General features: G+C 25.4%; 1 protein-coding gene across 1 annotated transcript in view; it reads left to right on the top strand.

The window, feature by feature from the left end:
- Invadolysin (leishmanolysin-like peptidase, invadolysin) overlaps positions 1–15,516 on the top strand; it is a 78,571-nt gene that overhangs the window by 25,561 nt on the left and 37,494 nt on the right. The window lies entirely within an intron of this gene.

The raw sequence follows: 15,516 nt of genomic DNA on the forward strand, positions 1-15,516 counted from the left end.
TTGTAAAACTATAGCATGGAACGGAAATTATTAATTTGTTACCTATCTCCGTTTCTATTTTTGTTAAATTAGACAATATACACAGACATTCAAGAATAATAAATTATGGTCATTATTAAATTTTTCATTTCATTTTTGTGCCTAATAATTATTGTAGAAGTATTAATTTATAATAATTTTTTTATTGTGTGAACTGGTAATTTTGGGCTATATTTATTTATCAATTGATCAATTTATTTATTTATCGTATATTGTGAACTAATAAATAAACACATTTTATTTATTTATATTTTGTTACCAACATTTTGAAAACCAACTGTGAAATATAACGTTTTTATAGTTAAAAACAACAAAGAAAGATATAGTAAATAATTGAGTTTTAAAAACAATACGGTTCTGATTTTTTTAGTTCATATTCTGTTTAAAATAATTACTATTATTTTTTTTTATGTTCTTTACAAAATTTGAAAAAAAATGTATATTATAATTACTGATCTATAGATTCAACTTCTAATAATCAAGTGGCTACGATACTTAATTTTTTTTATAGGCATCCATCAATTTGACATTAAATATTTTAAAGAGTTAATTTTATATGTTATAGTTAAATTTATTTTAAATTTTGGACCAATAAGATTTTAGGATTTAATCTAATAGTTGATAATAATTTAATTTCTTTAGTCATTGTAATTTAAGATCTTAACTTACAAAAATAATTTATGAGTAAATTATAATTTTAACAACTTAGTCCTAACTTATAATATGTACACACTAATGAAACGCGCTTCACTCAGAGTTGTTTTTTGAATGTGGTGATTTATAATTGCTTTCAAATGTACGAGTATCTTGAGTAATATTTATTTATTATACTTTTTAATTCATTGCTGTGCATTGACGTTAAGAAAAACAATATTGTTGAAAACCCGATCTTGGATATACAAATTGGCTTTTTTTTATAGGTAACACGACTTATTAATTAATTTTGACATTGATCTTTTTTTTATGGAGATACCTCACCCACTATTTTTAACTTCATTGATTATGGTGTACCTACAATGAATAATTTTATATAATATATACAATAAACTGAATAATGATGATCATAAATTTAATATTATAATTAAACTCAATGAACAAATTACCTAATACATTTTGTTATTTTTACACAAGTTATATCAACAAATCTTTTGATTTATTATTATAAATATTGATTTAATAAAAGCAAAGCCGGAGTATTTAAATAATAAATTGTTTTATACTAAAAAAAATCTAGAAGGAGCAGACTTGGTGGATCATCATATTTTGCTGTCAGTAAACTTTATTTTACATGTATTTTAATTGCAAGTATTATAAGTTTTTTCTTTTTTAAGTAAATTGATATTATTTTTGATAAAAAAATAAATCACACTATGTGACTAGGTCGATTTTTATGTATAGTATAGAAAATTGTATTGTGTCCTTTTGAAAACTGTAATATAAAAAATGGTAAAAAATTTTCAATTTTCTACAATTAATATTTTATTAAATACAAAAAAAAAAATTCGTAAAAATTGTAATTTTTTATTGTAATTCACAATTTCGTAAAGAAAAATTACTTAAAACGCTTACATAAAATTTATTTTAGATGTTTTTCATTTATACTGTAATACAACTTACGAGGAACCTTATTGTATTAAATTTTTATGTTTAAAACATCCGGACAGTTTTGAAAAATTATCATATATAGAAATTTTAATGTAAACATTTAGTATAAAGTTCTAAAAATTTTCTTTTGAACATGATATGTTTTTGGGCTGGATACAACTTATTTTTTTGTAATTGTGATGTATTTTTCGTCAATCTTTTGACTAAAAAGTTTTCTGACGATTGATGTGAAGATAATATTTTCGACTCTAAAACTTGATGATCAACAAAAAAAAATATACATTATTATTGTCAAAACAATACATTGAACCTTCGCTCCATTCAGAATCTAAAATATTCGCTAAACTGCTATTATTTATACCTTAAACAAATTTAGTAGACATAAAAATAACGTTTTAATATTTCATTTTAGTTTAGATTAGATTAGATTAGGTTCATAATTCAAGCATTATTTTTTTTTACAGTTCTACAATCGGCAAGGCGTGTACTCTTTATTGTTTATATAATTAAAGTTGAATTATGAATGTTTCAATGGTTTTATGTTACAATCCGATTTTTATTGATACATTAGAATAACTAAGAATGTTAGTATGAATAATTATATTAATAAATATTTTTAGATTAACATTATTAGAAAATCTGAGTTCTTGATTTAAGGGTGCTTGAAAAAATTATCATTGTAGTATTGTATTATAGGAATAATTGTTTTTAAAATGGGTAGACATTTTTTCCAGCACACTATCTAAAAATTTTAAAATTCTACGTGACTATAATGATAGTCTCAATTTATTGCTGATTGAGTTCAATTAACCTAAAAAAACATCGTATAATAAATCCAGTTACAATGTGATTGGGAGGATGACGCAAATAATATCACGATCGACCACACTATTTAAATCTATATAATATATTATATACCACCCGATGCTAAACAACTATAGGAAAAAAATAAAATAGAGTTCTTAAAAAAAAAATTGGTTCCCCTTTATTCGTCTTCATATGCTTTCACTGTGTATTGTTTTACTTGGGTACCAATAGTGACCATGGCACATTTGTTTCATTTTTGTATTTATCGTGTTTGCGAAACTAATCGTGAGCATTAGGTATTCTCTATTCATCTATAAAGAGAAGGTCAGGTAACAAAAACTAAATAAATATTATGTTTTTTTTTAAATTTATACAATGTCCAGTAAATTGATTGACCATATAAACCGATGTATTGTTAGTTGTTACAGTTAAAATATATTAATAGCAAGAACAATGATTGACAAAAAAGATAAAGGTTTCAAACTTTATGAAGGCATTGCAGTGTTATTAGTTTATTACTTACTTTATGTTACATCCATTTCAAGTTTTCCCGTTTCTGTGTACCACCTGAGGGAGTTTTCTATTGTGACTTTCTCTGCGTAATTAGTTAATAGATATCAATAAATTGGTGATTTTATTAGTGATTGAGTAGATTGTACACAGCAAAAAATCATAATTAACTAATTGATATTATAAGTTACATTTATCAGTCATTATTCATCACTTTTTGAGCAGTTAGTTAGGAAATTTTGCTTTAAATACCTACTGGTTTTATATGGTCGATTATATCGTGTAACAATAAATTTTATTCTGAACAATGATCGTTATTCATTATAATATGATTAGTATTTAGGACTCATATACATTAATATGTTATTCAAAAATAGTAATTTAGAAATTTGTTATAATATGAATTTGTGATATTTTCGAGGTTGAATACACCTTAGGGTAGAAGTGCTTTAAAAAATTATACATTTTGGTTATTTTTTTCTCTTAGATTTTTTTATGTCCCACCATTCATTTGTTTAGAATAAATTCTATTTTTTTTTTTTTAATGAATTTTTAATTTATTTAATAATATCTTTAGATGGATATCTTTTGAATAAAACAACTATAATATAAGATATATAGTTTATAATGCATTGCTAGGATTATTTTTAAAAACTATTTTAACATGCATGTTCCAAAGGTATTTGTTTTGCGGTGGAAGACCACAGGTGTGGTATAATTGTAAAATAATATTGATTCTATAAAGATAAAAAATAACTGAGAACAAACATGTCTCAGAGCAAATTTTGAAAGGACAATATCAATTTGATGAGTTTTTATTCACCACGTGAAATTATATTTAGTTTATTATAACCATAAATATATTTATTTTTTTTATGTTTAGATTATATACATTTTATATATTATCGTGGTTATCGATTGAGTAGGTAAATAATATAACTTTTGAAAATCTATTTTTATAAACAAAAATAAGGCTTACTGCAAATAAATTAATGTGCTATTAAAACATCGAAAGAATTTCTATAAATATTTAAAAAAAATTTGTATCAACTGTATATTTTTTAATTGCAAATACTCCTTATTATATATTATAATAGTTTTGGTTGTAATATGTATCACTTATTACATATTTATTGATAGTTACTATTATACTTATAAAGTTATAAATTTATAATATAAATTTGTTTTATTGTCATAGTAATGGATATGGCTCGAAATAATATATTTATTATAAACGTGCACGTTTAAATAGTGTATAACGCATTAGAATAGGTAATCAGTAAGCGTAATAATAGTAAAGTAAAAGGTAAAAAGTAAATAAAAGGTCATGCTCAAAACATTTTAGTTAATAAGTGCTTAATAATTTGATGTCGGTTACTCAGAAACATAAATTTTTAAGTAACTAACCGAGTATTCATGTTTTCTGTAAAAAATTGTAATTTAATGATGTACCTATTTCCTTAAGAAAAGAACAATTTGTACGACTTAATTTAAACATTTTACAAATGTACAACCAATTTTATTACTATTACTTAATTGTCTTTATATGATTATTATGATGAATATGTAACATAAAAAATAAAATGTTAAAATAATATAAATTGTTCTCCCGTATAATGGCTTTATTGATAAAGCCGTAATAAAAAAGTAAAAATTTACTGTATTTAAATCATGGTATTGGTAATCTTTGTTTAAATATATATATATATATACGAGAACACCAAAAATATAACACAGAATATCTAGTTTAGTAATAAGCCTAATCATTTATGATAACTTCATGTTAATGCTAAAACAATTATATAAAATAACATCCTGAGTCAGTTAAGGTTAGACTATTGGCCATAAAAGGTTTCACACGTTAAGTGTATCGTTATTAGTTTTTATATTTCAGCTATAGCTTCCTTCCATTTTCACTTTCTCCTCTTCATTTTTCTTTCTCCAGAAACCATTAGCCGAATGACCTTTACCGTCGGTGCTTTTGATGCGAATTAAAATCAAATTTTGGCCTCTTCTTTGAGGCTCCTGTATTAAAATCTATTGTCAATTGAAACTATAAATATGAAAGTCAACCACCTGCCATAATATGGTTTTAACAAACCCGCCAGAAGTATGTTTATCCATTTTAAGATAAAAATTAAAATATGTCGCTTTAAAAATCATTTTTTTTTGTTTTAATTGTGTAGTGATTAGCTTATATATATATATCTAGCTGTTTGGTACGAGAATAAACACATATTATAATCGATAATATGTGTATATTATATACATAATATTTAATAAAAGAACTTTTATTTTATTTTAATTTAGATTATTAAATAAGTTTGCAATAGTTATTATTTTAATTATTATTACGTATAATAACTGCAGCAAAGTATAATAATAAATGTAATAAAGTATATAAAATATAACCGAGACTTGAATTTTTAATAAAATATTTTCCTTTTATTTAATTTATACATTAAAATCATTATTAGAAAAAGTTTTATATTTTGTACATAAATATTGAGGTGAAGAAATGACGTTGTTAAATTTACAGCGTAGTCAGTGGTTCCATATTAGTTATAACATTATATACTTACTTAAATATTTGGGAGACGTAAGCCAAACGTTATACTATCAAATTTTCGTTCACTAGTTTCAATAGTGTGCTGTCAGACTTAATACTATAGATAATTTATTTATAATTATTAAAATTTCAGGTAAGAAAATAATCTATGCTTAAGCGTTGGATTTTATTCGATATTTAAATTTTCAAGCGAGATATGAGTATTTTTAATATCCGATATTTAACATACCCATATCTTGCTTGAAAATGAAAATATTAAAAATTCTCTGGTGCTTAAGCACAGATGATGTTCTATTTAAAAGATTGATAATTAGTTAATGTTGGTATGGCTTGTTAGGATGAAATTTACGATGTAAATTTATTTCTTGTTTAGTATAGGTAGGACATAGGTAATATATCGATTGTATATGTTGAATGTACGAGTATACGAGTACAATTCCAATTATTTTTTCCGTTGAAATTACAAAAAAAAAAAAAATTATAGTGGAATGTCTGCATGTGTATTGTGTATTGATATTCGTAATAGTATGAAAACTCTGAACGTTATTACTCTATAGCTCGAGTTAAAAAAAAAGGTTTTTACTGGAAATTAATCAATGTATTTTTTTAGAAAACATAAATATTATAAATTAAACGTTACAATATTTATTAGAAGTGTATATTATATTATTTCATTTTTTTATGAACAAAGGTAGGTACATTACCTATACCGGAGTGGAGTGGCCAGTCTGGAAATAAGAATTTTCCATTGTTTCATTTTTCATGGTGGCCTGGTTATTTACAAAATTAGTAAATGCATCAACTTATATAGTTTACACACATAATTAAAACATTAGAAATTACGAGATTATTGTAGATATTACATATGCAATAATTATAATGTTACATTTTAATAGTCTTGTATGAAGTATGAGAAAGCATCTGATATAAAATTACACAAACATAAAAAAAAATTGACAACAAATAAAATCAAAATAATATCGTGATATTGGCTGTTTATCTTTATAATTAAACACCCGGGTGGTATTTGGTTTAAACTACAACCCAGCAAAACGGATTAGTAAGAAATAATTACTGATTGAGCCATTGACACTTTGTCTAATGAAAGTTGTAAGTTGTGTATATCTGTTGAGTGCTGAAAAATATTGCAATACTTACCTAATTGGCTAATTGAATGATAAATGATAAATTATAATACATGATCATCAGATGTATCATGATGATGTTTTATTGGTACAATTTTTGTCAAAAAATTGAATTGGTAAATTTTGGGTAGCCTGGATAAATTACAATCTTTCTGCCTGAATTTGATTCACACTCCACCTCTGATTAATACATTTAGTGGATTACAAACTAATCAAATAATTGTAATGATCTTACATCACTAATTACCTTTATTTATATTTTATTAACCTGACATTAATATATTTAGTAGGATAAATGCGTAAATGTAAATTTAAGTGTTTCCATCCATTTTATTGTTGTATGCCAATAATATATTTTTTAAATTCTCAAACCAGATCTGACATTCGTAATCTATAGTATTATTCAAATCTCACTTAGTACCTATAATATGTCTTGTGAAAGATGAAAAGTGTTTTAACGAAAGATGTCAGCCGCAGATCAAATTGAAAACTGACAAAATCCTGTTTGATAAATGGGTTGCCAAATAAACCGAACATTTATAATCATATCTTGTTTTTAATATCTCATATCTTGTGTTTAACATTTAACCAAGTTAGAATTCAGTGTCAAAGAATCAATTTGTTTCATATACAAAATACAATTATGAAAATATTGAAAACGGTATAATGCATGTCAGCTAAATCTTAAAACTGAATATCACGTGAAAAAGTAAGTTATAGCTAGTTATAGTACTATACTAATATAGAATAATTTTGTTTTTTTTTTATAAATAGATAAAACTATAAAATAGCTAGTTATATTACCCGATTTCTCCCAGGTTAAAATTATTATGTCTTTTTAAAGCGTTTCTAACATAAGTATTTTCAACTTCAGTACTTTTCCGGTAGAGAAGTGGATCTAGTAGGTTTATTCGAGAGGTCAGCATGAGCCTGAAAAAACACAAATAAAAATTCCTGTAGATACATGCAATTTTCAATGAATGTTATAATGTTTTTATTAACATTTTCTATACATCATAAAATTTTCAAAATATTTTGACTTGTATTAAACCATTTATAGGAAATAGCCATATACAAATTTAAATTTGTATTACTTTAAAATTAAAAAAATGAATGTCGATTAAAAAGTTATTCTATCTAATATCAATTATGACCCAACATACCGTAGGTGGTCTAGATATTTTTAATACAACAATAAATTACACACCTACCTATGTCCTATACTATATAGAACCTATAGTAATATTAATAACTTATAAAATATTATTAAAAACATAAGCTAATCACCGTCTCTATTTAGTATATTATAGTTGTTTGAATGCATTGAAACGATGTTAACAAATTATGTTAACACATTGAATTCGAATTTAATAATTTCCATTTCAGTGAAATTTTCAATGGCGAGGTTCACTCAACATTTACTGCAGTAGATTGAATTCTCTGGAATTTTTTATAAATATGTGTTATAATATGTTCTCAACAATTTTCTTCTAGAATATGTAATTTAAAATATGAATAAATAATACATAGTTTATTTATTATTTTTCATTGTTCATTATATATACATAAGATATAAATATTTAAAAATTGTTCTACACGAATCAATTAGTTAAAAGTATTTAGTAACTTAATGTTTACGACGTTTACGTGTTCAATATATTTTATAAACTTAAAATACTGTTAGTTGTGGGTTTAATTATTTAACAAATTAACTTAATAACGTCCTTTCTTGCACTTCTAAAATACTCATTCCAACATTTGTGAACATTTAGTCGCATACCTAACTGATAAGTTTGAATTGGTAATTATTATTAATTATTGATGTAAGGCTTGTTCTAAACCCTTTTCTTTTAAAGTATCATGAGAACCATCACATATGCTATTCAGTCCGCTAATGACTATTATTCAATTAAAAGTGTTCTCAGTGTATTCTTTTCATTTTTTAAAAGTATTTTATTATTTATTCTTAGGTAATTATTATTAAAAAATATATATTAAAGAAAACATTTTTGTGAGGTTTCAATGAACTCGTGTTTTAAAATTGATATAATTTAATTATATAATTATTACCCAAAAAAAAAAAAACCTAACGGTGAAAAAAGGCCTAGTTCCAAACTTCCTCACAAAAAAGTCGGCCTATCAAAGTAGTGAAATCTACATTGTGGCCAAGTCTGGTATTTTTTAAATCATAACTTCACTGTACTCTTACATTAAATAGCAACACTCCTCTTTTATTTGTATTGTTTAACACTTGACAAGCTTCTGAATGAATCATAAACTAGACTTGACCACTATGTTGATACCACTACTATGATTCACTGTCTTTTCTGAGAAAAAATCTAAACCTTTTTCTTTTTTCTGAGTTCTCTTCTCCCCATCACTCACGTAAGTCATAAATGAGTACATTCGATAATGATGATTTATGCCTCATTCATAACTGGCTAAGTGTTAAACAATACAAATAAAAGAGGAGGGTTGCTCTTTAATGTAGGAGTGCAATGTGGTTATGAATTAAAAAATACCAGACTTGGCCACAATGTAGATTTCACTACTTTGATAGACCGACTTTTTTTGAAGGGAGTTTGAAACTTGGCCTTTTTTCACCGTTAGGTTTTTTTTTTTGTGATATCATTTATTTTTGCGAGCTTCAGCATCGTGGACGACGTGTTATTATTAATTTTTTTTATCCTGGTGATAAATTAATGTCATGTTCATGTACGTGCGGGTGGGTACGACCTACCCCCTCTTGCCACTACAAACCACAACCACACCAACACTATGCGTCGCGATTACGATACGGTCGTGGCTATTTCGGTAATAACTAATAATTCCATTCAATTCATAAGAGTATTCAACTTGTAATCAATGTTTTCTTATGACGTTATCACGTAAAATTATCGTCCGTAAACCGACGAATATTATTAAAATATTCTATATTTGAATAATTATTATATTGTATTTTGTATTTGAATAAAATATAAATTTACAAAAATATTTTAGATTCTGAGCGGAGCGATGAATGTATTGATTTTACCATGATGTGTTTTATTTTATTTTATTTTATTTTTGTGTCTGTCATCACGTTTTGGGGCAGTAAAAATGCTTCGATTTTTGACTTCAGTACCTCGTTCGATCAGAAAGTGAATCTAGTTGGTACTTTGGGGGGTCAAAAGTAAAAAATTCTTAATACTTTTCTAAATAATTGAGAAAAACAAACTAAAAATTAAGGGGAAAACGGGAAATTTTACGCACACTCATTTTTCGACAAGATTTTGGTTTTTGATGTAACTTTAAAACAAATGACCATAGATACATGAACATTTTCACCTATTGTTTATATAAGTATATTCTATCCACCATGCAATTTTCAAAAAATTTAATACAAGATTCCTTACAAGTTTTTCAATCTTTATCACAAATAAAAATTCCACCGGAAATTCAAATTAAATTTTTATGAGCATTTGAAATTTAAATTTTTACAACATTGGATTTTCACTTTTAGCGATTTCCTTATTTTGGTGTAACTCTAAAACAAATTACCGCAGATACTTGAAATTGTGACTGAATGTTTATATAGGTGTTTTATATATTTGATAAAATTTTCAAAATATTTAGATTTGTTTTAAACTGTTTACTGACATTTTAATTTTTCAACCTTTTTTAGTTTTTTTTTCTATAAATATCGATAAAAATTTATTTGTTCGGTAGAAAAGCTTGAAAATTTAATACAAGGCTTCTAACACATTGTAACAATAGAAGTTAAAAAATATTAAAAATTCGTAGGCACGATTTTTTTTTATAAGCATTTAAAGTTCAAATTTTGACTAAATACGTAAAAATTACGGCAATGTTCAAATTATCTTAGATAGAAATTCATAAAAGTTTTCCTTTTTAATTCTAAGATTTGAAAATTTAATACAAGGCTCCTAACATATTTTTACAATAGCAGTTGCAAAATAAAAGGAATACATAGTCACAATTTTTTTTTTAAGCATTCAAAGTTTGAGTTTTGACAACATATTATGTAAAAATCACGAAAATACAGAAATTATTTTAAGCTAGAAATTCATAAAAAATTTTCTTTTTATATCTAAGATTTGAAAATTTAATACAAGGCTCATAATATATTTTTACATTAAAAATTGAAAAATAAAAGAAATGCGTAGACACAATTTTTTTTTACAAGCATTCAAAGTTTGAATTTTGACAACATATGTAAAAATCACGAAAATTCGCAAATTATTTCAAACTTGAAATTCTTAAAAAATTTTCTTTTTAAATCTAAGATTTGAAAATTTTTAATAATCTATAATATATCCTAGACAGATAAACCGTCTTCGCTCAGAATCGGTTTTTGTATACAATGATATAATATCTTTGGATTCAAATTTAATTCTATCCATTACAGTAATCCACTTGTAACCTACTGTACAGCAGAGCGACATACACGACTTACCCACTTTTTATGTCTTATAAATATAATATATTTAAGTCAACTACAAAGAATTTCTTGTTACCATATTGTAACGCTGTTTGAAAAGAAAACTTATGCGTGCTAAGCGCGCCACTTCATACGCTTAGAAATACGGTAAAATATACAGTCATCAGTACCTCAAACATTCGTTTTTGATATAGTTATTGGCACCTAACCCGCTCTTTTCCCAAATCGAATTGCGAATTTAATTTAATTTAATTAATTTTAATTGATAATAAAACAGTATCAGTGTGACCGTAAAAAAACCAAAATTATTTGTTGCCAATAACTACCACCCTGCCAATTACTCCATGCTACACTCTCTAAAGCGCCATTAATTTAAAAAAAATTTCGATTTTTAGATTTTTTCCTTTATTTACACTGCAAACCCTATCTTTGTGCCAAATTTCACGTTTCTACCTATCCGGGAAGTGTCTAATAATGTTGATAATCAGTGAGTGAGTTATATATATGGGTTAGAAAAATCGAGCAAATTGGTTCGTGTAAAAATACACTGGCATTGCTGAAACTTGGCCGGCGCACTACCTTACTTTCAGATTTGCGTGGAATACCTATATCTTAAGGAATTTATGGTAAAATCTCTTATATATATTTACTAATATTATTGTGATTTATGGGTAATAATTTAGGTATTTTACTACTGGCTTGTCAAAAATATTGGATCTAAAACGTAAATGTTTTTGTAAAACAATTTTTTTTTGCTAACTGAAAAATATACTGATATTTGAGTATGATTTATTTTATATAATTAAACACGTCATACAACTAAACCAACAGTGACATTATATATTTTTAGACGCACGTAGTTTTTTATTTTGGATTCTGAAAAAAGTAAGACATGTATTATTGGCTGTCAAATGATGTATGTATGTGCATTTTTAGTTATTTTTTGTTTTGTATCTAATGTCTCTTTTAGGAGCACTGAAATGCTTCAATCTACAAAATTAAGATAGTTTTTGGTAGGAAATCGGATCTAATTATAGTTAAATCAAAATAAACTCAAAACTTACTATACTGAAAATCGACTTCCCCAACGTTTTTAAAAATTATAATTTTTCTGAATTGTTACTATGTATTATTAGGAATCTATTATGCCCTCTAAGAACCATTATCATCGATACAGTAAAAGGGACGCCAAAGTAATAAAATTCTTAAATTCAATAATAGATATAAACAATTCTCTCAAATTGAACATCTGTTCATTTTACGTGGTACATATATTTAAAGTCAATTACTTATAAGGAACTCGTATCTTTAATAGGTTTGTTGTAAAAAATCGATTTCATTTCAAATTTAATCCCATGCAAGTTGACATGACAGAAGTCATTTTTACTTTTATTCTACTTGTGTTTTGTTTTGTTGAGTGCCCTCAGCCCATTAAATTTTCAATTTTTTGAATTGTGTATTTATTAATTTGCATTATTTTTGTATTAGTTATATCTAATATTAAACTCTATAATCCTTGGAAATGACATGAAGAAAATCGTAACTTACAAAAAAAGCGTCCTATAAACGTTTTACATAAGTCATAAAAAAAAAAGAATTTTGTTCGTTTCCATTACCGGAATTTACTGTTACATACTTACATCATATTAGATATAATCAATATTTCCATTTATCCACTACGGTGGAGGCAAAGCTAATTAAAATAAAATATACTGCGCATGATATATTCATAGTAATAACACTGTGTAAAATTATAAACGTTTGATTGACGCAAATAATGTTTCAAAGTACTTTTTAAGGTGTTCTATTTGATGCAATGTCAATTTGAAAATAGCCATTATGTTATATGAGTTAAACAATGTGTCTAAATAGTTTATAACTTTGTTCAGCGCGCTTTTTACAATAAAACAATATATACGATTTTGTTCATATGGACAATGGCCATGTTTTTCATTTATAGTTTGTAATCCATGCAGTTTAATGTTGTTAATTATTTATAAACTTTTTATGTAGGTATCTAAATGTTTAATTTTAACAAAATTGAGTTAAATGATGGATGAGATAACTTTAAACTAGATTTATACTCTTAAATTATAGACCATGCTGTATTGTAAGTATTATACTAGCTGCTTACACTTATAAAAAATTATTGTTGTTGGAGCCAAAATATAGTAGTGGTAGCTGTAAAAAAATGTAAATTTTGTTTATAAAAAATATAATAGCTATATTATTATAATTGTATAAATTTTAATATTTCACATATTTGTTATATATTAATAAGTAAACAGGTAATTATTATATAATTCGTCTTGAATTATAAAAAATCAAATCGGATGATTAGGCCGAAGTTGAATCAATCAATCTAAAAGGAGGTAGTTGGTCCCGTTAATGCATCAATATAATAGCTAGCTAGGCTGATTAAAATTTAAAAAGAAGATAGCATGGTTATGTTTTTAATAATTGCAATTTTTTTCCACGCAGTATTTTTATATCGAAATAATTGGTATTTTTTATCAAATCTAGGCCACTTAAGATGCAATTTAAAGTGGCATAAATGCTTGTTGGGATGAAAAGCCAATATTTAACAACCGCAGTCATACATACCACTATTATCTATTTTTAAAATAAAATGTATACATTATATGCTTGTATACATAAGTGAGACGTACTTTTACATCACTTCAATTGTGGTTTTGAGTAGCGCGGTAGTAAGTAGTAAGAAGTAACTTACTATATTAATTAAATATTATTAAAGCATTTTGTGGTTTATAAATCGAATGAAGTATAAAGTATATAATGCATGTATAGTACAGGGTCACCATGGTTTCACTCATATAACAATGGTATTGGTATATTTCATAGTGATTGGTACATTATACACGTGCACGGGTAGTTGTAAGTAACATTTAAGATAAAAAAAATATATTTATATAATGTTTTTAAACGTTATGGAGTATATAATAATATAAGTCTTACCATAGATTATTTGTTGCATGCCTTGTATAAACGTACGAAACACCAATTTCAATATCAATCCTATTTAAGTCTTAAAGTCTGTACGTATTACTTTGTAAAGTTTTCAAGTAAGTACAAAATGTATTTAAGTTGGAATTATTTTGTTGATAAAACTTGTAAGAGCTACTTATTATATTATTATGTTTTAAGTCTTACGAAAACTATCACTTACACCAATGATGACCTTGATAGACTATGCATAACTTTAAAAACAAACTAAGAATAATATTTACTATTTAATACCTGTTCAATAAGCGTAATAAGACCTATACAATTAGCCGATGACGAATACCACAAAGTGATTTTCCAAACATGCACATCTCCATTTTTTTTTTAATAATAAATTTATTCATATTCCAACTTATGAGATTTTAAGTATACCTAATAAAGAACCATGTTTTAAACTATTTAGATTTTTGATACCTTTTAATAAGTGTGCGTGTCCATACAAATTTATTTTTCTAACGAAAATCTACTTTTTTAATGTGATTGCTAAACAAATTAATTTGATAAAGATGTTGGTGTTCTTATCTATCAATTAAAATTTTAACTGGTAGTTTTTGAGTTATAAAAATGTATCAATGTGTAGTACGAATTTTTATGAAAAATAGGAGCTCCTATTATTCTATGCTATGGATTCTGCAGCATGGATCAATTTGTTAATGTTTAGTATTTATACCATATTACACTGACATATAGGTTTTTTTTTAAAGAAATTTTAAAATGCAAAAGGTTTATGATATTTTCGCAGTAACTATAAAATGTAATAATATCTTATGAAATAATGGGATACTTAAAATTTTTTTTTATCGGGCTGTATCGTTTTAGGACATCAACAACGTGAAGCTTTTGATGTTGATTGTTTCAGGCCATTCTTGGTCTGGACATTTTGAACCGATAGCCAGTTAGATTGTTTAATTATTTTTACTCTAATGTGGATCCAAGATCCAACTAATCATAATGTTAAATGGGAGATTTAATTCTCTATGTTAGTGCTTCGAATGAATGGGATTACTAATGTCAACCATAGAAATAGGTTTCCGATTAGTTGACCTTCTTTTTATTTATCAAGTAATAATGCCACATTAATACATTATTGTTTACGTTTTTATTAGAATTTTCATGTATATTATATTAGAAAATTTAAATAATTTTTAATAGATATTACAATACTAATTAACTTACAATAATAATTAAAAACATTAAGCCATGTGTTCTAAAACGTTAAAAACTTCTAACATACAATTAATACGGTCCTCTTACTTGATATTTTTTTGAACAATAAAAAAATGATTGCAGTAACCCATTTAATCAAACTCCAAAAAGCCCATGGCACATAAAGGCCATCTCTGAACAAACATCTAGATTTTACAAACGATTTCAGA

This window comes from Diuraphis noxia, unplaced genomic scaffold (assembly GCF_037042655.1).
Source record: "Diuraphis noxia isolate RWA-SAM2 unplaced genomic scaffold, SU_Dnox_SAM2 contig0004, whole genome shotgun sequence".
Lineage (NCBI taxonomy): Eukaryota > Metazoa > Arthropoda > Insecta > Hemiptera > Aphididae > Diuraphis > Diuraphis noxia.